This window comes from Scyliorhinus canicula, chromosome 2 (genome assembly GCF_902713615.1).
Source record: "Scyliorhinus canicula chromosome 2, sScyCan1.1, whole genome shotgun sequence".
Classification (NCBI taxonomy): Eukaryota; Metazoa; Chordata; class Chondrichthyes; order Carcharhiniformes; family Scyliorhinidae; genus Scyliorhinus; species Scyliorhinus canicula.
The window spans coordinates 89,664,187-89,689,643 of NC_052147.1; the positions used below are offsets into that span (position 1 = coordinate 89,664,187).

General features: G+C 44.3%; 1 protein-coding gene across 8 annotated transcripts in view; it reads left to right on the forward strand.

Moving 5' to 3' along the window:
* LOC119955860 (zinc finger protein 106-like) overlaps positions 1-25,457 on the forward strand; it is a 131,809-nt gene that overhangs the window by 2,186 nt on the left and 104,166 nt on the right. The window contains exon 2 of one of the 8 annotated variants that reach the window (XM_038782518.1): positions 12,179-12,235. The exons of the other annotated variants lie outside the window; for them this stretch is intronic. The gene's annotated coding sequence lies outside the window, so the exon portion shown is untranslated. The remainder of the gene's footprint in view (positions 1-12,178; positions 12,236-25,457) is intronic. 8 annotated transcript variants of the gene reach the window in all.

A 25,457-nucleotide genomic window follows, 5' to 3' on the forward strand; every position in this document is an offset into this window, starting at 1 on the left:
TACACCCTTAAAGAGCTCTCATAAATCTGTCAAACGTGCTTTATCTTTCACAAAATCATGTTGAGTCTGTCTGATTATGGTTTTCTAAATGCCGTACTACTATCTGTTTAACAATGGATCTTAACTTTTTCTCAATGCCAGATATTAGGCAAACTGGCCCATAGCTTCCTACATTCTGTCTCCCTCCGTTCTTGAAGAGTAGTATTGTATTTGCAGTTTTCCAATCTGCTGGAACCGTTCCAGAACTTGGGAATTTTGGAAGATCACAAGCTATGCATTTACCATCTCGCCATCCACTTCTTTTAAGTATGTGGGTCATCAGGTCGAAGGGACTTTTCAGCCTTTAGCTCCATTAGTTCCCCCAGACCTTCATCTCTAGTGATCGTGTTTATTTTAAGTTCCTCTCTCACGTTTGCCTCCTGCTTTTATGTTATTCTTGGGATGCTTTTTGTGTCATTATTGTGAAGGCAAATACAGATACTTGTTCAAAGTCTCTGCCTTTTCTTTGTTTCTAATTATTAATTCCTCAGTCTCTCTGGTGAACAGTTAACTAACAGGAGGAGGGTGCTCCATAAAACTCCCCATCCTCAATGGTAGGGGAGTCAGCGCAAAAACAATTGAAAATCTGTTTGAATACGGCAATACGATGTCTTGCATTGAAATACAAAATCCAATGTGTGTGTTCAGCGCTCGCTGTAGCGACTGTTTTCCTTCGCGATGGCTGCTGCTGGAAGACGGGAGGGTCCCACGCAAAGACCCCGCGCTCTTGCCCCCCCCTCCACACACACAGTCTACAGATCATGTATGTGATCCTTCGCGTGGTCCCACATCGAGATGCCAGTACAACCCTTTACTGGAATTTTTAAAATCGTGTCGACGGTTGACTACACAAATCACACGTGTCGGCTATCTACAACATAGAAAGCCTGCACAGCATTGAAAATTGTATAGTGTGATGGGATGCAATTTTTTAAGGCTTGGTAGTCGTTAGGAAAGTAGCCTTTGGTTCTATTGTGCTCTCTGGGAATCAGGAATCTGTCCGTAGTCCTTTAAAAACCCATAAATGGGTAATTTGAACCCTGCTGCACTGTTCTCAGTATTATAGAATTTTGCATTATGAGATTTACCGAATGTTTAAAACTTAATTTGAAAATACCCGCTCATGCTGTACATCTATGTAGCGGTGTTAGATTTGCATTTTCCATTCGTGTTTTAGATTTCTACTTCAGATTGGTGGGCATTTTTTCTTTGAAATAAAAATACCGATTTTACTGCCAAAATATTGATTTTTACTATCTGGAATACAGATTTCCGTTGGAAAGGGCTGGCAGCTCTGACAAAGCTGTAGTATTTGCAACAATCTTCAGTCACAAGTCTTGGTGAATGATCTATCTCTGCCTCCTCCTGAGGTCCTCTGCATCACAGATGCCGTCTTCAGCCGCTTTGGTTCACTTCACGTGATATCAAGAAATGGTTAAAGGCACTGGATACTGTCAAGGCTATGGGCCCTGACAACATTCTGGCAACAGTGCTGAAGACTTGTGCTCCAGAACTAGCTGCACCCTGAATAAAGCTGTTCCAGCACAGCTACAATGCTGTTATCTACCTGTGATGTGGAGATGCTGGCGTTGGACTGGGGTGAGAACAGTAAGAAGCCTTACAACACCAGGTTAAAGTCAAACAGGTTTGTTTCAAACACTAGCTTTCGGAGCACTGCTCCTTCCTCAGGTGAATCTGTGGAAGGAGCAATGCTCCGAAAGCTAGTGTTTGAAACAAACCTGTTTGACTTTAACCTGGTGTTGTAAGGGGGGGCAGAGTAACCCGATGTCCTAGGGTGGGGTTTTCTAGAGCTGTTGGGGAGGGTTTAAACTAATGTGGCAGGGGGATGGGAACCAAGGCTGGAAGTTGGAAGGTAGTAAAACAGGGACAGAAACAAAAGGAAGTAAGGGGAAAAGTGCAAGGCAGAGAAGACATAGTCAGAAATCCATAAGGGCGACAGTACAAGGTACAGTGACTGAGGGGAGCACAGTGAATAGGCCCAGTAATAACAAAAGGAATAAAACTGGAGATGTTAAGATTCAAAACAGAGGTAAAAAAACCAACATAAGTGTACTTTACCTGAATGCTCGTAGTATTCGGAATAAAGTAAATGAGTTGGTGGCACAAATCATCGTGAATGACTATGATTTAGTGGCCATTACTGAAACATGGTTAAAGGATGGTTAAAGGATGGTCACGACTGGGAGTTAAATATCCGAGGGTATCAAACAATTCGGAAGGACAGAGTGGATGGTAAGGGAGGTGGTGTTGCTCTGTTATTTAAGGATGACATCCGGGCAATAGTAAGGGATGACATCGGTGCTATGGAGGATAAGGTTGAATCCATTTGGGTGGAAATCAGGAATAGTAAGGCGAAAAAGTCACTGATAGGAGTAGTCTATCGGCCACCAAATAGTAACGAGATGGTGGGGCAGGCAATAAACAAAGAAATAACTGATGCATGTAGAAATGGTACAGCAGTTATCATGGGGGATTTTAATCTACATGTCGATTGGTTTAACCAGGTCGGTCAAGGCAACCGTGAGGAGGAGTTTATAGAATGTATCCGCGATAGTTTCCTAGAACAGTATGTAATGGAACCTACGAGGGAACAAGCGGTCCTAGATCTTGTCCTGTGTAATGAGACAGGATTGATTCATGATCTCATAGTTAGGGATCCTCTCGGAAGGAGCGATCACAATATGGTGGAATTTAAAATACAGATGGAGGGTGAGAAAGTAAAATCAAATACTAGTGTTTTGTGTTTAAACAAAGGAGATTACAAGGGGATGAGAGAAGAACTAGCTAAGGTAGACTGGGAGCTAAGACTTTATGGTGGAACAGTTGAGGAACAGTGGAGAACCTTCCAAGCGATTTTTCACAGTGCTCAGCAAAGGTTTATACCAACAAAAAGGAAGGACGGAAGAAAGAGGGAAAATCGACCGTGGATATCTAAGGAAATAAGGGAGAGTATCAAATTGAAGGAAAAAGCATATAAAGTGGCAAAGATTGCTGGGAGATTAGAGGACTGGGAAATCTTTAGGGGGGCAACAGAAAGCTACTAAAAAAGCTATAAAGAAGAGTAAGATAGAGTATGAGAGTAAACTTGCTCAGAATATAAAAACAGACAGTAAAAGTTTTTACAAATATATAAGACAAAAAAGAGTGGCTAAGGTAAATATTGGTCCTTTAGAGGATGAGAAGGGAGTTTTAATAATGGGAAATGAGGAAATGGCTGAGGAACTGAACAGGTTTTTTGGGTCGGTCTTCACAGTGGAAGACACAAATAACATGCCAGCGACTGATAGAAATGAGGCTATGACAGGTGAGGACCTTGAGAGGATTGTTATCACTAAGGAGGGAGTGATGGGCAAGCTAATGGGGCTAAAGGTAGACAAGTCTCCTGGCCCTGATGGAATGCATCCCAGAGTGCTAAAAGAGATGGCTAGGGAAATTGCAGATGCACTAGTGATAATTTACCGAAATTCACTAGACTCTGGGGTGGTCCCGGTGGATTGGAAATTAGCAAACGTGACGCCACTGTTTAAAAAAGGAGGTAGGCAGAAAGCAGGAAATTATAGGCCAGTGAGCTTAACTTCGGTAGTAGGGAAGATGCTGGAATCTATCATCAAGGAAGAAATTGCGAGGCATCTGGATAGAAATTGTCCCATTGGGCAGACGCAGCATGGGTTCGTAAAGGGCAGGTCATGCCTAACTAATTTAGTGGAATATTTTGAGGACATTACCAGTGCAGTAGATAGCGGGGAGCCGATGGATGTGGTATATCTGGATTTCCAGAAAGCCTTTGACAAGGTGCCACACAAAAGGTTGCTGCATAAGGTAAAGATGCATGGCATTAAGGGTAAAGTAGTAGCATGGATAGAGGATTGGTTAATTAATAGAAAGCAAAGAGTTGGGATAAATGGGTGTTTCTCTGGTTGGCAATCAGTAGCTAGTGGTGTCCCTCAGGGATCCGTGTTGGGCCCACAATTGTTCACAATTTACATACATGATTTGGAGTTGGGGACCAAGGGCAATGTGTCCAAGTTTGCGGATGACACTAAGATGAGTGGTAAAGCGAAAAGTGCAGAGGATACTGCAGAGGGATTTGGATAGGTTAAGTGAATGGGCTAGGGTCTGGCAGATGGAATACAATGTTGACAAATGTGAGGTTATCCATTTTGGTAGGAATAACAGCAAACGGGATTATTATTTAAACGATAAAATATTAAAGCATGCCGCTGTTCAGAGAGACTTAGGTGTGCTAGTGCATGAGTCACAGAAGGTTGGTTTACAAGTGCAACAGGTGATTAAGAAGGCAAATGGAATTTTGTCCTTCATTGCTAGAGGGATGGAGTTTAAGACTAGGGAGGTTATGTTGCAATTGTATAAGGTGTTTGTGCGGCCACACCTGGAGTATTGTGTTCAGTTTTGGTCTCCTTACTTGAGAAAGGACGGACTGGCGCTGGAGGGTGTGCAGAGGAGATTCACTAGGTTAATCCCAGAGCTGAAGGGGTTGGATTATGAGGAGAGGTTGAGTAGACTGGGACTGTACTCGTTGGAATTTAGAAGGATGAGGGGGGATCTTATAGAAACATTTAAAATTATGAAGGGAATAGATAGGATAGATGCGGGCAGGTTGTTTCCACTGGCGGGTGACAGCAGAACTAGGGGGCATAGCCTCAAAATAAGGGGAAGTAGATTTAGAACTGAGTTTAGGAGGAACTTCTTCACCCAAAGGGTTGTGAATCTATGGAATTCCTTGCCCAGTGAAGCAGTTGAGGCTCCTTCATTACATGTTTTTAAGGTAAAGATAGATAGTTTTTTGAAGAATAAAGGGATTAAGGGTTATGGTGTTCGGGACGGAAAGTGGAGCTGAGTCCACAAAAGATCAGCCATGATCTAATTGAATGGCGGAGCAGGCTCGAGGGGCCAGATGGCCTACTCCTGCTCCTAGTTCTTATGTTCTTATGTAAGGCTTCTTACTGTCATCTACCTGGTAATGCAGAAAATTGTCCGGGACTGTTCTGTCCATAAAAATCAGGACAAATCCAATTATTTTGATGGACACAAATAACCAAGTAAACTGAGGGACAAGTTAAAGGGACAATCCCTTAGGGGGAAACTGCCTTCAAATAAAAAACGAATTACAAATGAAACTTAAAACATCAAACCAAAATGTGATCAAAGGGGGTCAATAATAAGGCCCCAGTCCTTGCGGTTCCCAACGGGAACAAAAGGCTTCAAGGGTGCCAGTGGACACTGCATGCCCCTTCTCCAGGGACACTCAGCCACAAATGTAGCCACGGTAGAAGGGCAGACAGTCGGGTCGAATGACCCCCTTGATCAACCTCTGCCTGGACCTGCTGATTATCACCCCATTACTGGGGGCAGCACGGTAGTATGGTGGTTAGCATAAATGCTTCACAGCTCTAGGGTCCCAGGTTCGGTTCCCGGTTGGGTCACTGTCTGTGCGGAGTCTGCACGTCCTCCCCGTGTGTGCGCGGGTTTCCTCCGGTTTCCTCCCACAGTCCAAAGATGTGCAGGTTAGATGGATTGGCCATGCTAAATTGCCCATAGTGTCCTTAAAAAAAAAAAGTAAGGTTAAGTTTGTTGGGTTACGGGTATAGGGTGGATACGTGGGTTTGAGTAGGGTGATCATTGCTCGGCACAACGTCAAGGGCCGAAGGGCCTGTTCTGTGCTGTACTGTTCTATGTTCTATGTTCTACTCTACTCTCAATCATCAGCAAAGTGATGGAAGATGTCATCAACAGCTCTGACATCAAGGCAGCATTTGGTTGAGTGCAGTTTCAAGGAACCCAAGAAAAACCGATGTCAGTGGGAATTGAGGAAAGTGCTCCACTGGTTGGAGTCGTACCTAGCACAAAGAAAGATGGTTGTGGTTGTCGGAGATCAATCAGCTTGTACAGCCTCCCGGGCTTGGGCACAATCAATTCCAGTCCACCTTGACCTGGGGTCGCAACACAATTGAACTAACCAATAATTCTTAGAAAATAAGCCTTTGGTCGTTTGCTGCCCCATAATTACAGTCACCAAGTTTGTAAATTTAAACTTTTTATAACCAGAACTATAATGAAAATTTAAACTTTTTATAACCAGAACTATAATGAAATATGCAGCAAATACAACTGGATAACTATGATCCCCACCCTCTTTCTAGCATCTTTCCTTCAAACCAGGCTTTCAGGTTGAGATTTCTGATTTCCAGCCTCTAATCGATTTCACTGTAGATTCATTCAGGTCTCTGCAGTTTCAGAAATACTGCAGCTTTTCTGGAGAAAATGTGAGAGAGCAGGTCCTTTCCCCTGAGTGTCCGGGGACCCCACTCTGCTTTCCTTAGGCCTCTGGAAATCATCCCGATCAGGTTGCCCCTCAGTCTTCTCTGCTCTAGCGAAAACAACCCAAGTTTATCCAACCTCTCTTCATAACCTAAATGTTCCATCCCAGGCAACATCCCGGTGAATCGCCTCTACACCCCCTCCAGTGCAATCACATCCTTTCTGTAACGTGGCAACCAGAATTGCACACAGTATTCCAGCTGTGGCCTCACCAAATTTCTGTACAACTCCAACATGACCTCCCTGCTTTTGTAATCTTTGCCTCGATTGATTGATAAGCCTTTTCCACCACCTTATCAACCAGCCGTTCTGCCTTCAGAGTACTAGGTACAAACACATCAAGGTCCCTCTGTTCCTCAGAATCTCCCAGTGTCATGCCATTCATTGAATATTTCCTTGTTGCATTACTCCTTCCAAAGTGTATCACCTCGCACATTTCAGGGTTAATTCCATCAGCTACTTTTCTGCCCATTTGACCATCCCATCTATATCTTCCTGTAACCTAAGACACTCAACCTCACTGTTGACCACCTGGCCAATCTTTGTGTCATCTGCAAACTTACTGATCCTAATCCCCACGTCATTAATGTTGATTACATAAATAACAAACATTAGGGGACCCAGCACAGATCCTGTGGTACCACTGGACCCTGGCTTCCAGTCACAAGCAGCCGTCTATCATCACCCTCGGTCTCCTACAGCTCAGCTAATCCTGCCCCTCCCTCAACCAATCTCCGCGATGGCTACTGTGCTGTTAGGTAATTTGGACATTCTGAATTCTCCCTCTGTAGTCCATTCCTCCTCCCCCTCCCCGTGCAAACAGGCCAGTTGCTTGGATCTGTCCACACACCCTGGAGGAATCAGCCTTTTCAGTCTCCAAAATGGAATACCGACTGGCGAGCGTTACCCCAGAGGACTCCTGAACTACCTGCCTGCTTCTCTTGGACTGCCTGGTGGTCACCCATTCCCTTTCTTCCTCAAGTCCCTTCAGCTGCAGTGTTACCATCTCTCTAAACGTCCTATCCATGATGCTCTCAGACTTGCAGATGCTCCACAGTACCTTCAGCCTCCGTTCCAGCTCCGAAACCTGAGCTTTCAACATTATAAGCATCTTTTAATCTAATGTTATTATTTTCCTAAGTGAGCTACCAATGGGTCTTTCTCACTGACGTTAGTTTTGCAATGGAATATTTTTTTATTGAACATTTTGAATTATTTCTTGCGTTCCACTGTTTATTTACTGCCATACCTTTTAGTATATTTAACAATTAACCAAAGCCAATCCTTCCTCATATCTATGTAATTGGCACCATTTAAGTTTAAGATTCTTGTTTATGATTGAGGTATGTAACTTTCAAACTTAGCATGAAATTCGGTCCTTTTATCATCAATATTTTCCAATGGATCTTTAATGGGCTGGTTTAGCTCACTGGGCTAAATCGCTGGCCTTTAAAGCAAACCAAGCAGGCCAGCAGCACGGTTCGATTCCCGTACCAGCCTCGCCGGAATGTGGCGACAGTAACTTCATTGAAGCCTACTCGTGACAATAAGCGATTTTCTATTTCTATTTCTAACTGTGACATTACGAAACCCTACTTCGCTGCACAATGCTAAATCAAAAGTGGCTTTATTCCTAATCAACTTCAGGAATCACAAAAACATTTTGATAACTCAATCTTTGTCTTTGGATTTCCAATATCCCGTCATCCGACCCCCTCCTCTAGTGTTTAAAGCTGTTCTTTGTTTAGCCTGGACACTATTTGTAGCCCAGTTTAGGTGGAGCTCATCCCAGTGGAATAGCTCCCTCTTCCCTGCGTACTGATGCCAGTGCTCCTGAATTGAAATCCATTCTTCCCACAGCATTCTGAGCCATGTGCTTAATTATCTAATCTGCTTGACCCGATGCCAATTGCTGCTGGGCTCGGGTAAGAATCCAGAGATGATTACCTCAGCAGAACATTTCCTGGTTCTACCTATGTTGTTGGTTCCACGGGGACCATGAAAACTGGATCCTCACCTTCCACTCCCAAGTTCCTTCAGCCCCAAGGACATGTTCTTAACCCTGACAATGGACATGACCGTTGGAGCTTCCAGTTCAGGCTGACCACACTGTCTCCTATTGCTGCCACATTCCTTTTTGCTCCCCCAATTTGATGGCATCCTGCACCATGGTGCCATGGCCTGTCTGCTCATCCACCTTGCAGTCCTTCTCCTCATCCACACAGGTAGCAGACCCCTTGTACCTGTTAAAAAAGTCAGAGCCTGAAACTCCTCCTCCACTACATGCTGGTTCCCCACACATGTCTGATTGCAGTCACATCCTCCTCTCCCTAACCATTGACCAACTCTTAAGGCTTAGTCTAACCTAAGGGGCGTGATTGCCTTCTGGACAAGTGTCCAGGTAACTCTTTCCCCCTTTCTGATGCCCCTTAGTATCTGTAACTCAGATTCCAGCTCAGCACAGGCTGCAGTCAGTTACTGCTGATATGGTTGTCCGATATTGCAGTGCACCACACATTCTCAGAGGCTGCAGTCATGGCACACCATCCTCTCTGCCATGTCTATCTGACCTTGTTTAACGGAGAGCACAAGGAATAGAAGCAGGGGTCGACCTTCCATCAAACTAATTAGTCAATTTACAACAACACAAGAAATAGACACAGGAGTTGGTCATTCAGCCCTTCAAGCCTGCCCTGCCATCAATATGATCATGGCTGATCTATGTCGGCCTCCACTCCTTTTCTGTGCCACTTCCCCATTGCCCTCTATTCCTCAATCTATCAAATATTTATCCACCCCCACTTTAAATACTTCTAATGATCCACCCTCCAGGCCGGAGTATTCCAGAGATTCACCATCCTTTGCGGGAAGACATTTCTGCACATCTCGGTTTTAAATGCCCTTTATCTTGTAGCTGTGCCACTAGTGAAAACATCTCGCTATCTACCCTGTCAAGCCTCCTCAGGATCTTGTATGTTTGAATAAGGTCACTCCTCACTCTTCGAAATTCCCAAGGAATACAGACCCAGACTTTTTAGTCTCTTGATAGGACAACCCTCACGTCCCAGGAATCTCCTTTGGCCTCCAATGGTAAGGGAACCAAAACTGTATGCCATATTCCAGATGAGGCCTCACCAGCACCCTGTACAATTGCAACAAAGCCTCCCTATTTTTAAACCCCAACCCCTTTGCAATAAAGACCAAAATGCCGTATGCCTTCTTAAGTACTTGTTATAATATGAAGTTACAATCTTGTAGCTTGGAGGCAAATGAGAAGGCTCACTAGCTAGTGGAAGCAGTAAAAGGAGGACCTCTTCCCCTTCATCAAAATTCCATCTGAACCAAATTCTTGACTTTGCACTTAGTGTACGTTGCACTCAGGCACAATATCCTCTCCATGCGTTCCCTTCATCCATGTAGTTTGCAAATCTTTCTGCATTTATAGAGTGCTGAAGAATCACTCCCAAGTTGCAATTCTAGCTTGGCTTCTTACTACAATAATTACAGTCCTGATTATAGGATTTGCTTGAACATTGGCCTTTTTGTTTGTACGCTCTGTCGCTAAAGGTCACAATCTGGCTATTATTACATGCAAAGTTACCCTGCATTATTGCCTTTCCCTGTCTTTTTAACTTTCCTGCATGTGAGTGCTTCCTAAACCTTTCTCTCCATCCTTGGTTATACAATTCCATAGTACATTGGTCCCAACATGTTTTAGGTGAAAGCCTGTCTTTCCTCTGTACTGGTGCAAGTGCTCCTTTAAATCGACATCTATTTCTCCAACATCAATCCCTGAGCCATGCATTGAATTCTGGTTTTATTTAGTTTACGCCAATTTGCTCACTGCTCAGGTAGTAATCTAGAGATTATTAGCTTTGTGGTTATACTTTTTAATTCAGTTTCTAGCTGCTGATAGTCCCTTAGTAGAACCTTTCTCAGTCCTGCCTATGTCGTTGGTACACCGGTGGGCCACATCATCTAGACCCTTCCCTCCCACTCCAAGTTCCTGTCCATTCCTGAGGAGATGTCATTAACCCTGGCACTGGGCAGGCAACGTAGACTTTGGGACTTGGGCTCTCGGCAGCAAAGAACATTGTCTAACCCTGTTGCTTTTTGTTCCTCCGCTGAATGGTTCCCTGCACCGTGCTGCTCTGGGTAGTTTGCTCATGCTCCTTGCAGTCCCTGCTCTTGTCCACCATACAAGGTACAAGGTCTTTGAATGTGTTGGGCAATTGCAAGGGCTGAGGCCCCACCATTGATAGCTCCTAGGTCCCCATACCCGCCTCATACGGCCATACCGTCCTGCCCCTGGTGACGGACAAAGTCAGAAGGACCGAGCCTATGGGTTCTGTCTCCTGAAGTAGTGTCCAGATAACTCCCTCACACCCCCTAACCTGATACTTCGTAGTTTCTAAAGTTCGAACTCCAGCTCATCGAACCTGAGTCAACGTTCCTCGAGCTGCAGATAGTTAGTGCAGATGAGATTGCTGTTGACAACACTGGCATCCATCAGCTCTCGTACAGTTGCAACACATCACCTGGCATGCCATCTTAATTTTGATTTTATTTAAAGTTTTAATTGATGATTATCCATTATATTATGGAGTTTAACTGGAAACTTCAGTTATTTATGTCTCCAGGTCCCCTATTCCTTTTCGTGAAGGTCAGAATAACACCTCTCTCATTGCATTGCATTTCCTCCCTTGCCAAATTTTTTAATTTAACTAATTGTTCTCGCTGCAGTCAGTTTCCAGCTGCCACTTTTGTGAGACGTGCTTCATGAGGCTGCTAAACCTTCTGTATTTATACTAATTAATCAAACTTATTACCTTGGTTGAAGTGCCTCAACTTTGATGTTGCAGTTTGTGCTTCTTGTGTGCGTATTTAGTTCAACCCCCTGCAGGGTAATTAAATCTCAAAGTTCCTTTCATTGGATGCTGCGGAAATCTCATTCTATCCGGATGGCAAAAAATGTTTGGAATTTCTCTCAAACAGTCTGACTTCTTGATGTGGAGATACCGGCATTGGACTGGGGTTGTTGCCACTTTACTATCAAACCACAAGCTGCGAGTATGTTTCTTGTATTGACCACACAACCAGTATGTTAGTTCAAAAGAATTTTATTATTAAACACAAGACTTATCTCTCTGTGCAATGATACACGCGGCTACGGACTAAACTACACCTATCAACTAAGATGACCGTTACTTAACATCTGGGTGACCGGCTCTGTGCAGGTAGATAAGGCCTTTATCTGAGTCCCCAAGTGTGTCGGCTGGAAGTCATCAGGTTCATCTCGACTGCAGCTCATCTCTCTCAGGTAGCGATCGTGGTCTTGAACTTTGCTGGTCGTTAGGCTGCAATTGGAGTGGGCTCATGCCGGTCCCAAAAGAGGCCGATCTCTAGTGTGCAGGGCTTCTTATCCTTCTTCTCTTTCACGCCCTTTTGGGTGGGGTTAACTCAGAATCCAATGGATCGATAGGGTCTCGATCACTCTGATCGATAATGGCCAATTAGGGCGGGTACCTCGATGGCTGGGCGGATCCTAGTCATTATTGTTCCAAGTGCGTATGCCTTTCCAAATAAGGGGAGGTGGCGCCAGGGAGTCTGCTACTGTTGCTATTCCTTAATTTGAGTCTGTTGTTCTGGGGAAATCGGTGATTGACCTTTAACAGGTGCAAGTTTCGGTTCGGTCTGGTTTTCCTTTGCACAATACACAGGGGCTGTGCACTGTCTGTGCCCCGACTTGACCGTAATTACCATTATCCGTTGCTTTTAGGTGGCCACTGGGTGAGCACAGTAAGACGTCTTACAACACCAGGTTAAAGTCCAACAGGTTTGTTTCGAATCACTACCTTTCGGAGCACAGCTCCTTCCTCGGGTGAATCCCATTGAAGCAATAGGAAACAGTTTTTGTGTCTCATGGGTAGTTCAGCAATGCTTCAAATCATCAAGACATTGTTCTACTTCCAGGTAACGAAAATACTGTATGTGAACTGGTGACCAACGTTCTAAATTACCACTCGGGCAATTCTGATACAACCCAAATGTCATATGTTCGCATGTAACGGGTCTTACCCCAGCTTTCAGTTAGCCTGCTTACTGGGACTGAGATTATTATGCACTGTTTACATCTCCGTATGTTCAAGTAGCCTCCTTACTGGGATTGCGATCAGTGTGAACTGTTTGTTAGTCTGCCTACTGGGAATCAGTATGAACTGTTCACATCTTTGTGCACTCTATTCAGTTTATTCTGATTGATTCAGGAATCTTCATGCACCTTGTGATTGGCTTTGTGATGCACGGCATGATTGGTTTTGGTGCAGGAGCAATGTTATTTTTGCCATCTGAGGTTGTGTACCCTGAAATAACTATGCCTATAAGTGAATGTTTTGTTAATAGTGAGATTTTAGAATTTGGATTGGATTTGTTTTATTGTCACCTGTTAGTGTGAGTTCTCAGACTTTTGTGTCTCATGCCTGATGGACGAAGTTGGAAGAGTGAATAACCCGGGTGGGAGGGGTCTTTGATTATGCTGGCCGCTTTCCCAAAACAGCGGGAAGTGTAGATGGAGACAATGGATGGGCAACGGGTTCAGGTGATGGGCTGGGCTGTGTTCACGACTTTCTGTAGTTTCTTACAGTCTTGGGCCGAGCTGTTGCCGTACCAGGCTGTGAAGCAGCTAAATATGATGCTTTCTATGGTGTATCCGTAAATGGGACATACCGAATTTCCATTGTTTCCTGAGGAAGGATAGGCACTGTTGTGCTTTCTTATTCATAGCGTCGACGTGGATGGACCAGGACAGATTGTGGGTGATGTGAACACCTAGGAATTTGAAGCTGTCAACCATCTTCACCTCAGGACCAGTGATGCAGGCGGGTGTGTACGGTACTTTGCTTCCTGAAGTCAATGACCAGCTCTTTAGTTTTGCTGACATGAAAATGAAAATCACTTATTGTCACGAGTAGGCTTCAAATGAAGTTGCTATGAAAAGCCCCTAGTCGCCACAATCCGGCGCCTGTTCGGGGAGGCTGTTACGGGAGAGGCTGTTGAGGGAGAGATTGTTGTCGTTACACCAATCCACTAGGTTCTCAATCTCCCTCCTGTATTCTGACTCATCATTGTTTGAGATCTGCCCCACAACGGTCGTGTCATCGGCAAACCTATAGATGGATTGGAGCCAAATTGTGCCACACAGTCGTATGTGTATAGGGAATATAGTAGGGGGCTACGTACGCAGCCTTGCGAGGCCCCAGTATTGAGGACTATAGTGGACTACCCTAATTTTATGGTTTGTTGGCCATTGCTTCTGGCAGTTGGGTAGGTTTGAATGGTTGCTCTGCACCATTTCATCTTCTGTACTGTATCGCAATGTTTTTTAAAAAAAATTCCCTGTAACCCACTTTTGCCAACCGGCCAACCTTGACGACCGATGCCTACTGATCTTCATGACACACTTATCCTTTAATGTGAAAGGGGAGCTTGCTTGGTCCTCATCATCTCATTTGAATTGGGTTGAAAGGAGGAGAGGGGAATGAGCATATCAGGAGCAGACATCAGCCAGTTCTTTTCTATATGAAAACAGAAAATTCAACCTCTCACATGTAGGTTGTCGTGAAGGGCAATAGTAACAAAATGCGTGTTTTACTCAGCACTGGATACTCCTGGAAGATGCTACACCATAATGCTGAGAGCTTCATGGACTTTTTGTGTGGTTTTAATGTGCTATCAGCTATAACAGCCTAGTCTTTTAATTTGGAGTCGGCTCTAAGTTAATAACAGACTCTGGAATTTTTCACCCACCACTTCTCTTTCAAAGTCTGAAACTTCTCTCATTTGCCAGTACTTCCCTGCTTTTAACACCATGGGCTTTGCATCCTTATTTGTGTTTGCACAATTGATAAAACCATAGCTCAAAAAAATCATCTTTATACTGTTTTGTTCATGAGTTAAGTTTCTTTGTAGGCTATTAATCAGAGGCCCTATAGCTCTGTACAGAGCTAGCACTAGCACTCCTGTCTAATAGGAAGACTGGAGGATAGCAAATGTTGTCCCCTTGTTCAAGAAGGGGAGTAGAGACAACCCTGGTAATTACCCTGAGCCTTACTTCGGCGGTTGTGGGTAAAATGTTGGAAAAGGTTATAAGAGATAGGGTTTATAATCATCTTGAAAAGAACAAGTTGATTAGCGATAGTCAACACGGTTTTGTGAAGGGTAGGTCATGCCTCACAAACCTTATTGAGTTTTTTGAGAAGGTGACCAAACAGGTGGATGAGGGTAAAGCGGTTGATGTGGTGTATATGGATTTCAGTAAGGCGTTTGATAAGGTTCCCCACGGTAGGCTATTGCAGAAAATACGGAAGTATGGGATTGTAGGTGAGTTAGCGGTTTGGATCAGTAATTAGCTAGCTGAAAGAAGACAGAGGGTGGTGGTTGATGGCAAATGTTCATCCTGGAGTTCAGTTACTAGTGGTGTACCGCAAGGATCTGTTTTGGGGCCACTGCTGTTTGTCATTTTTATAAATGACCTGGAAGAGGGTGTAGAAGGATGGGTTCGTAAATTTGCAGATGACACGAAGGTCGGTGGAGTTGTGGATAGTGCTGAAGGATGTTATAGGATGCAGAGGGACATAGATAAGCTGCAGAGCTGGGCTGAGAGGTGGCAGATGGAGTTTAATGCGGAAAAGTGTGAGGTGGTTCACTTTGGAAGGAGTAACAGGAATGCAGAGTACTGGGCTAATGGCAAGATTCTTGGTAGTGTAGATGAACAGAGAGATCTCGGCATCCAGGTACATAAATCCCTGAAAGTTGCCACCCAGGTTAATAGGGCTGTTAAGAAGGCATATGGTGTGCTAGCCTTTATCAGTAGGGGGATTGAGTTTCGGAGCCACAAGGTCATGCTGCAGCTGTACATAACTCTGGTGCGGCCGCTCCTGGAGTACTGTGTGCAGTTCTGGTCACCACATTATAGGAAGGATGTGGAAGCTTTGGAAAGGGTTCAGAGGAGATTTACTAGGATGTTGCCTGGTATGGAGGGAAGGTCTTACGAGGAAAGGCTCGGGGACTTGAGGTTGTTTTCGTTAGAGAGGAGAACGCTGAGAGGTGACTTAATAGAGACATATAAGATAATCAGAGGGTTAGATAGGGTCTACAGTGAGAGTCTCTTTCCTCGGTTGGTGATGACCAACACGAGGGGACATAGCTTTAAATTGAGGGGTAGTAGATATAGGACAGATGTCAGAGGCAGTTTCTTTACTCAGAGAGTAGTAGGGGTGTGAAATGCCCTGCCTGCAACAGTAGTAGACTCACCAACTTTAAGGGCATTTACGTGGTCGCTGGATAGACATATGGATGAAAATGGAATAGTGTAGGTCAGATAGGCTTCAGATGGTTTCACAGGTCGGCGCAACATCGAGGACCGAAGGGCCCGTACTGCGCTGTAATGTTCTATGCTCTATAATAGGTGAACTGCCTATTTGAGTCTCTGACTTTGGCCGTCTCTTACTTTTAAGAAAACCATTAATCTTTGCAGTTCTCTTGCCTTGCTTGTCAGCAGCTGGAAAACAGAAGCAACTCTGCTGCGTGATTCGGTGCCAAAAGCACATACCTGGAAGGCGCCTGACGTTGAGTGTGGGTGCAGGGCGCATGATCTTCTCTTCTGCTGTCGGTTCTGGCCAGAAGACTCCACATGGCCTCATTTATTTTCATTTAAAACGAGGCAGCAGCCTCCATTCTCGATGTTTCCACGATTGGGACCACTGCTGGAATGGAGCAACTGAGCACCCTGTCACCCACACTTTGAAAAACCCTGCTCTATCACACTGTTGTTTAAACACCTACCACAATTGCTTCACTTCGGTGTTTGAAGTGTTCCATTTGGCCTCATTGCGTTGCCTCCAGTCAGTGGATCCCTTGCTTTTTGGCAACCAGAACTGGGCCCAGCTCTTATTGTGCGGAGCGGCCAGAGCCCGTGGGGCGGCGGGGTCTGGTGACTGTGATGCGGTGCGGGGCACAGCTGCTGCGATGCGGGGGGCATCCCCAGCGGGATGTTCTGGTTCTGGTACAGGAATCACAGATGGTATGCGATTAGGAAGCAAATGCAATGTTGGCTTTTATAGCAAGGGGAATGGAATCTGAAAGTTGGGAAGTTTTACCTCAGCTTGACAGGGCCTTTTTCAGCCCAAGCCTGGGAAACTGTGCACGGTTTTAGTCTCTTCATTTGAAAAAGGATGTTATTGTGTTTGACGCAATCCAGCAAAAGTTTACTCATCTCATTCTTGGAATGAATGACATCTTATGAAGAAAGGTGGAGAGGCTGAGAATTTATCCATTGGAGTTTAAAATAATGCAAGGTGATCTTGTTGGAACAATGAGGGGACTTGATAAGGCACATAGGAATATAGAGCTTAGAAGGAGGAATTGGCCATTTGGCCCTTAACACCTGATCTGCCATTTGATAAGATCATGGGTGATGTGGCTGTGGTCTGAACTACAGTTTCCTGTTTGCCCAGCAAACCCAGCCTTGTCGACCCCGCAAAGTCCTCCTTGCTAACATCTGGGATTTGTACCAAAGTTGGAGAGCTGGCTCACAGACTAGTCAAGCAACAGCCTGACTTAATCATAGTCACGGAATCATACCTTATAGATAACATCCCAGACACCATCACCTTTGCTGGGTATGTCCTGTCCCACCGATAGAACAGGCCCAGCAGAGGTGGCCATGCAGTGGTATACAGTCGGGAGGGAGATCCCTGGGAGTCCTCAGCATCACCTCTGGACCCCATGAAGTCTTGTGGCACCAGGTCAAACATGGGCAAGGAAACGCCCTGTCTCCCCTCAGCTGATGAATCAGTACTCCTCCATGTAGATACCACTTGAGGGTGGCAAGAGTGTAAAATGTATTCTGGGTAGAAGACTTCAATGTTGATCACCAAGAGTGCCTCGGTAGTACCACCACAGACTGAACTAAAGGACATAGCTACTACACTGAGACTGCGGAAGATGGTGAAGGAGCCACAAGAGGAAAAATATACTTTATCTCATCCTTACCAACCAGCCAATTTGTGCCCCATCATCTACTCTTGATCATCAGTAAAGTGATCGAAGGGGTCATCAACAGTGCTATCAATCGTCACTTAGTCAGCAGTAACCTTCCCATGATCATAAAAATCGCTTATTGTCAAGAGTAGGCTTTAATGAAGTTACTGTGAAAAGCCCCTGTTCGCACATTCCGGCGCCTGTTCGGAGAGGCTGGTACGGGAATTGAACTGTGCTGCTGGCCTGCCTTGGTCTGCTTTAAAAGCCAGCGATTTAGCCCAGTGTGCTAAACCAGCCCCCTGATGCTCATTTGGCGGATGCTCATTTGGTTTTGCCAGGGTCACTCAGCTACTGACCACATTCCAGCCTTGGTTCAAACATGGACAAAAGAGCTAACTTCGAAAGGTGAGGTGAGAGTGACTGTCCTTGACATCAAGGCAGGATTTGGCCTAGAGTGGCATCAAGGAGTCCAAACAAAACTAAAGTCCATGGAAATCAGGAGGCAAACTCTCCACTGGTTGGAGTCATTCGTAGCACAAAGGAAGATGGTTGTGGTTGTTGGAGGTCAATCATCTCCGCTCCGGAACATCACTGGAGGAGTTCCCCAGGGTAGTATCCTAGGTCTAACCATCTTCTGCATACCACCCTTGATTCACATTTGCGACCACAGAAGCGTCTGTCTGTGCCCCTAACTATTGAATCTCCTATCACTATCGCCCTGCCACTTGTTTTTCTCCCACCCATCTGAGCAGCAGATGTGGCTGCCTGTGCTTTCCCCTGAGAGGTTATCCCAACCTTCCCACCCCCCCACCCTGGGAGCGATCTTTACCTCCCCCTGCCCATTGCTTCGCCAGTGACTTTCCATTATAAGTGGGAATGTTCGCTGATGAGTGGGGATGTTCGCTGATGAGTGGGGATGTTCGCTGATGAGTGGGGATGTTCGCTGATGAGTGGGGATATTCGCTGATGAGTGGGGATGTTCGCTGATGAGTGGGGATGTTCGCTGATGAGTGGGGATGTTCGCTGATGAGTGGGGATGTTCGCTGATGAGTGGGGATGTTCGCTGATGAGTGGGGATGTTCGCTGATGAGTGGGGATGTTCGCTGATGAGTGGGGATGTTCGCTGATGAGTGGGGATGTTCGCTGATGAGTGGGGATGTTCGCTGATGAGTGGGGATGTTCGCTGATGAGTGGGGATGTTCGCTGATGAGTGAGGATGTTCGCTGATGATTGTACAATGTTCAGTAACATTTGCGACTCCCCGGATATTGATGCAGTCCATGTCAAAATATCAGCCATGATTGAATGGCGGAGCAGACTCGATAGGCCGAATGGCCTAATTCTGCTCCTATGTCTTATGGTCTTCTGGACAATATCAAGGCTTGGCTGGTAAGTGCTAAGTAGCCTGTGCCAGGCAATGGCCTATCACCAATAATCATCACTCCGTAACATTTTTAAAAAATAAGTTTAGAGTACCCAATTGATGTTTTCCAATTTTCCATGTGCAGGAGACGGAGCAGAGGACACAGTCTAAAAATAACATGGTTTAAAATTAAGAGAATAATCTTTATTAGTGTCACAAGTAGGCTTACGTTAACACTGCAATGAAGTTACTTTGAAGATTGGATTTATTTATTGTCATGTGTACCGAGGTACGGTGAAAAGTATTTTTCTGCGTGCAGCTCAAATATATCATTTAGGACATGTAAAGAAATAGGGCAACACATGGTACACAATATAAACACATAGACACTGGCATCGGGTGAAGCACACAGGAATCCCCTAATCGCCGCACTATGGTGCCTGTTTGGGTACACAGAGAGAATTCAGAATGTCTAATTCACCCAACAAGCACGTCTTTTAGGACTTGTGGGAGAAAACCGGAGCACCCGGAGGAAACTCACGCAGACACGGGGAGAATGTGCAGACTCCGCACATAGTGTCCCCAAGATGAGGGGAAATGATTTGACACATCTGATGACACCGTGGGACTTGATTATTTTTTGTCCCCCATAATCAATTGCCTGCCAACATGTGTTGCATTGGGCCTCATTTGCGAAATGTATCCACAGGTCTGTACAATACATCCAACAGCTTCAGTGGCACCAGTACTGGGTATGGAGAAAAGGTATCTGAGAAAAAGGGAAGCATGTGTCATGTTTGGAACTCTTCAGCTGTGTAGTGTAAGCAGGGGTGTATAAACGGATGTCTGGTTGAAGTAGCAGGATATCCTGTTACAGGCAGGAGCAATCTGAGTGATACTGATAACCTCTGTCCGAGCTGGATGTCACGTGCATGACGATTAGGTTTTTGATGACACTTGTGTTCTTGCACTCTGGTGCCATTTCAGGGAGGAAGAAATGAGCTGGGAAGTGAATCTACCCTCACTGGGGACAGACTGCGCATCACTGAATCAAAGTCCATGACATTTACACTCTGTTTAAGCCAGGTTCATTGAAGTTGAACCGAATTGTTCACAGAATAGACTATGGATGTGTGCCGGAATGCTGTCTCACACCTTATTCTTGACACTTGATCTACGCTGCTTATCATTACATTCTTACCTACGCATTGGCTGTTGATAATAGACTAGTTATAGCAAAGGTGGAGACCAATCGGTCTATCCATCCATGTCGGCTCTGCAAAATTAATGTAGTTAGTTTCATTCTCCCAGTTTTTCCCTGTTAAACCTACATTTTCTATGATTCTAGCTTATAATGAAGAAGTCGACCCCAGAATAAAATCTGGCCTAGTAGATCCTAACTTTCTTTCAGATGCTAGAGGTTCGATTCTGTGCACGTTCACAAGAGTTTGCCAGTATACCTTTAACATACCAAAATATTATTAAAAAAGGAAAAAAGTTAATTATATTACACTGGACAAAAAGGTTGGTAAGATTTCAGTACAGACACCAGAAAATGATTCAGACTCAGATTCCTTTTATCCCTGCAACCCTTAAAGGCACAATACCTGTGAAGAACAAATCTGTCTCAATAGTAAGATTTGTTTTGCTTGGGTTAGCTCAGTTTGAAGCAGTATTTTTCTGGTGGGATGCTCAGTATTCACTTCAGCTGGTATCTCTCTCCTGAGACATCAAAATAACGCAATCTAAACTCAGTATTACTTAAACATCAGAGAAAACACGGTTTCGTAAACCCAGTTTCCCAGCAAGCTGGCAGGATCTCTTATTAGAGATATTAGACCTGCCTGCACTCTCTGATACACTTAAAGATTACTTAAAGACACAAGCACTAACTCCCTTTCTGTGTCTCCCTGTCTATGTTTCAGGATCCCTGTTTCGAGGCAATAGCTTATGTTGTTTTTAACTCCACTAAACTACTAACTACTTGGTAATGAAAATGAAATGAAAATGACTTATTGTCACAAGTAGGCTTCAAATGAAGTTACTGTGAAAAGCCCCTTGTCGCCACATTCCGGCGCCTGTTCGGGGATGCTGGTACGGGTAACTCTCCATTTTGGGTTGTAAAACCTCATTAAAAATCATTAAAAAGGGGCAGCAGGGTAGCATGGTGGTTAGCATACATGCTTCACAGCTCCAGGGTCCCAGGTTCGATTCCCGGCTGGGTCACTGTCTGTGTGGAGTCTGCACGTCCTCCCCCTGTGTGCGTGGGTTTCCTCCGGGTGCTCCGGTTTCCTCCCACAGTCCAAAGATGTGCGGGTTAGGTGGATTGGTCATGCTAAATTGCCCGTAGTGTCCTAAAAAAAAAAGTAAGGTTAAGGGGGGGGTTGTTGGGTTACAGGTATAGGGTGGATGCGTGGGTTTGAGTAGGGTGATCATGGCTTGGCACAACATTGAGGGCTGAAGGGCCTGTTCTGTGCTGTACTGTTCTATATTCTATGTTTAACACCCACATACAAAATATCAATTAAACTTAAAACTATATACTGTTCCAGCAAAAGCCACAACTGAATCTGCCTCCACCACACACTCAGGCAGTGCATCAAAGGTCTAGACCATTTACTGTTTTTAAGAGAAAAAAAGTTTTTCCTGATGTCACCATTGGTTCCTTTGCTAATTAATGGACTCTGGGTCCTTCTGACAATAGAAACAGTTTCTCCCTATCTACTTCGTTTGGACCCGTCATGATTTTGATCTCTCAACCATCCCTTATCTAAGGCCAGCCCATCTTCTTCAATCTATCTACGTAACTGAATTTCCTTATCTCGAGAGACATTTGTATAAATTATGCACCCTCTAAAGCCTTTACAGACTTTTGAGCGTTCCCAGAATTAATGCATTACTCCAACTAAGTCCAAACCAGTGTTTCGTGGAGGCTTATCCTAACTTCCTTTTGTCCTCTACACCCCTACTTGCAAAGCCAAGGATCCCGTATGTTTTAACTACCCTCTCAACCTGCTCTGCCATTTTCAATTATTTTGTGCACATAATTCCCCAGGTCTCTCTGTTCCTACACTCCATTTTAGAATTGTGCTGTTTAGATGTTGCCAAAATGTATCACTTCACACTTCTCTGCATTATTTCCTATCACTCAGCCATCTTCATATCTATGCTGCTCTTTTATTCCATGGGCTGCAATGTTGCTGGCAAGCCCATTATTTGGCACTTGAGGAAATGCCTTTTGGAAGCCCAGGCGTACTGCATTACCTACGTCAACCCTTTCTGTAATCTCATCAAAAAATGCATTCATGTTTGAAATTTATTATTCCTGTAAGCTTTCCTTAATTAATCTACATTTGTCCAGTTGAGTGCTAATTTTGTCCTTCACTTTCGAAAAGTTTTCTCACCACTGGGTTTTAACCCTAGCCTGTCGTTACTGGGTTTAGTCTTATTCCATTTTAGGGTGGAACATTTGCAATTCATCGCCCCAAGGCACAACCCCTGAATCCAAAGAGGTTTGGAAGATTGTGGTCAATACCTCCAGAGTTTCGACCCTCCTCGCAGTATTTTGGATGCATCCCATCCAATCCTGCTAACATATCAACTTTAAATGCAGCCAGTCTGTCTAATATCTCCTCTTTATCAATTTTTAGTCCATCCAGTGTCTCAACTATTTCCCCTTTTGCCATGACTTGGGTAGAATTTTCCTTGGTAAAGTCAGGTGCAAAGTATTCATTTAGTACTTCAGCTATGCCCTCTGCCTCCAGGCATGGATCCTTTTTTGGTCCTTAATCAGCCTAACCCCCTTCATCTTAACACCTTTTTAAAACTATTTATATGCCTACATCTGACACTTCCTGTCAGTGTATTCTTGCACACACCATGATTGTTGGTGGACATGCCTGATAATATACTGTCATCTACACCAGTGTTTTTCAAACTCTTTTCCCGGTGATCCACTTTTACTAAATGGCTGACCCTATCAACCCACACCACATTCACTTCCTACCTCGGTGAGCCTATCCTCACTTCTGTGCATTTAAAATTAATATAATTGATTTTCCTCATTTATGACGGTAAATTGTATTCAGTACTGCATACTTAAAGCCAAGATGTTGCCTGCTGACAAAATTATTCCACCGTGTATATTGTAAATTTCACTTACCAACAAACAGTTTAGACGGGCAGCATGGTCGGCACAGGCTTGGAGGGCCGAAGGGCTGTTCTTTGTTCTTTTTAACCCCGACACTGAAATTGCTGGTTTTGTTCAATTGGACGTTTCCAACTCAAACCCAAGATTTAACTCTGGGTCCTAAGTACCAAAAGGCTGCTTAATCCATCTGATGATTTGACACACCATTGTGCCATCCCACCTACCTAAACACATTTGTTGATCTGTGAGTACTGCATCAACATAGATATGTGAAGTCAGCTTTAAAGAAATACGATGAATCTTTTTTCCTCTCGTCAGCATATACGTTCAAAATAAATGTCCAAAATCAATACACTCATTTACTGTGCATCAGCCATCCACATTTTTAAAAATAAATTTACAATACCCAATTCATATTTTTTTAGCACCATGAGGTAGCAGTGCTAACCACTGTGCCACCTTGCCGCCGCCATGCATGTTTTTTACGCATCATCTCATTTTAAATTGATTCAACAGTGGGGCGGCATGGTGGCGCAGTGCTGTCTCATGGCCTCGGGACCCAGGTTCGATCCTGGCTTGTGTGGAGTTTGCACATTCTCCCTGTGTTTGTGTGGGTCTCACCCCCACAACCTAAAGATGTGTAGGTTAGGTGGATTGGCCATGCTAAAATTGCCCCTTAATTGGAAAAAAAGAAGTGGGTACTCTAAATTTATATTTTTAAAAATTGATTCAACTGCAAAATATTTCCATGCACATGGGGAAAAATAATGAGTTGGATTGTGAGGCAATGATACTTTTTTGAACTCTGAAATCATAGCCTGCCTTCACGGCGGGAAATTCAAGACTTGTGCAGAGCCGACTGACGAAGGAAGCTGCAGTACTGCTGCTTGTCGCAATTTAAACGGGATTCACTGAACATTTAAAAATACACCAATTTCTCTCCCAATTCTTACCTTCTCTTTTCATAAAGTGCATGTAACTTGAATTGTATGAGGCAGTACTAAGCCTTTAAGCCACATCAAAAGTCCACTTGCTGGCTATGTCATTGTCTAAGAGGTCCTCATTTTCATACCCCCTTATTCAAAATGCATGCGCTATAAATGGAACAGAACCAGGCTTGTGTGTAACATTACACCGGTGTTGAACCCATAGCCATTCCGAATGATTTCATAATGAAACATTGTATTTGCATATTGGCTAGGTATTAAACTGAACTTTCTGAATGTGCACTTTTCTTCGAACTGAATCAGTTTAGAGCAGCAAATATTTACCCAGAGATTAACTGGAAAAAAACATCAGACGCAAGGCCTTTGACAAGGTACCTTATGGTAGGTTGTTGCATGAGGTTAAATCTCATCGGATCCGGGGTGAGGTAGCCAATTGGATACAAAATTGGCTTGACAACAGAAAAAAAAGGGTGGTTGTAGAGGGTTGTTTGCCAAATCGGAGGCCTGTGACCAGCAGTGTGCCTCAGAGATCAGTGCTGGGTTCACTGTTATTTGTTATTTATAGTAATGATTTGAATGAAAATTTAGGAGGCATGGTTAGTAAGTTTGCAGATGACACCCAAGATTGGTGGCATAGTAGGCAGTGAAGAAGGTTATCTAGGATTGCAACAGTATCCTGGATCAATTGGGCCAGGCAGATGGAGTTTAATTTAGATAAATGTGAGGTGATGCATTTTGGTAGATTGACTTGGGGCAGGACCTACTCAGTTAATCGCTATCACCAAGAAAGCACAACAGCGCCTATACTTCCTCAGGAAACTAAGGAAATTCGGCATGTCCACATTAACCCGTACCAACTTTTACAGCTGCACCATAGAAAGCATCCTATCGGGCTGCATCACAGCCTGGTATGGGAACTGGTTGGCTCCGGACCGCAAGGAACTTCAGAGAGTCGTGAATACTGCCCAGTCCATCACACGAACCTGCCTCCCATCCATTGACACCATCTACACCTCCCTCTGCCTGGGGAAAGCGGGCAGCATAATCAAGGATCCCTCCCACCCGGCTTACTCACTTTTCCAACTTCTTCTATCGGGCAGGAGATACAGAAGTCTGAGAACACGCACAAACAGACTCAAAAACAGCTTCTTCCCCACTGTCACCAGACTCCTAAATGACCCTCTTATTGACTGACCTCATTAACACTACACCCTGTATGCTTCATCCGATGCCAATGCTTATGTAGTACATTGTATATCTTGTGTTGCTCTATTATGTATTTTCTTGAATTTTGTTTAATTCCCTTTTCTTCCCATGTACTGAATGATCTGGGGTTTTTTTTGGAAATGTTTTTTTATTGAGTTTTTATAATTTATATCCAACAAATTATTAGAAAAAAAACACGCAAAAATTAACATGTATATTTACAGGCAAGCATCTTCATAATAACAACTGTGACCAACCCCTTTAGCCGGCATACATATTTTACATTCCCCAATATGGCCGAGGCACATGTTTATAGGCATTTATTTACAATTTGGTTTTGGGCCTTAGCTTG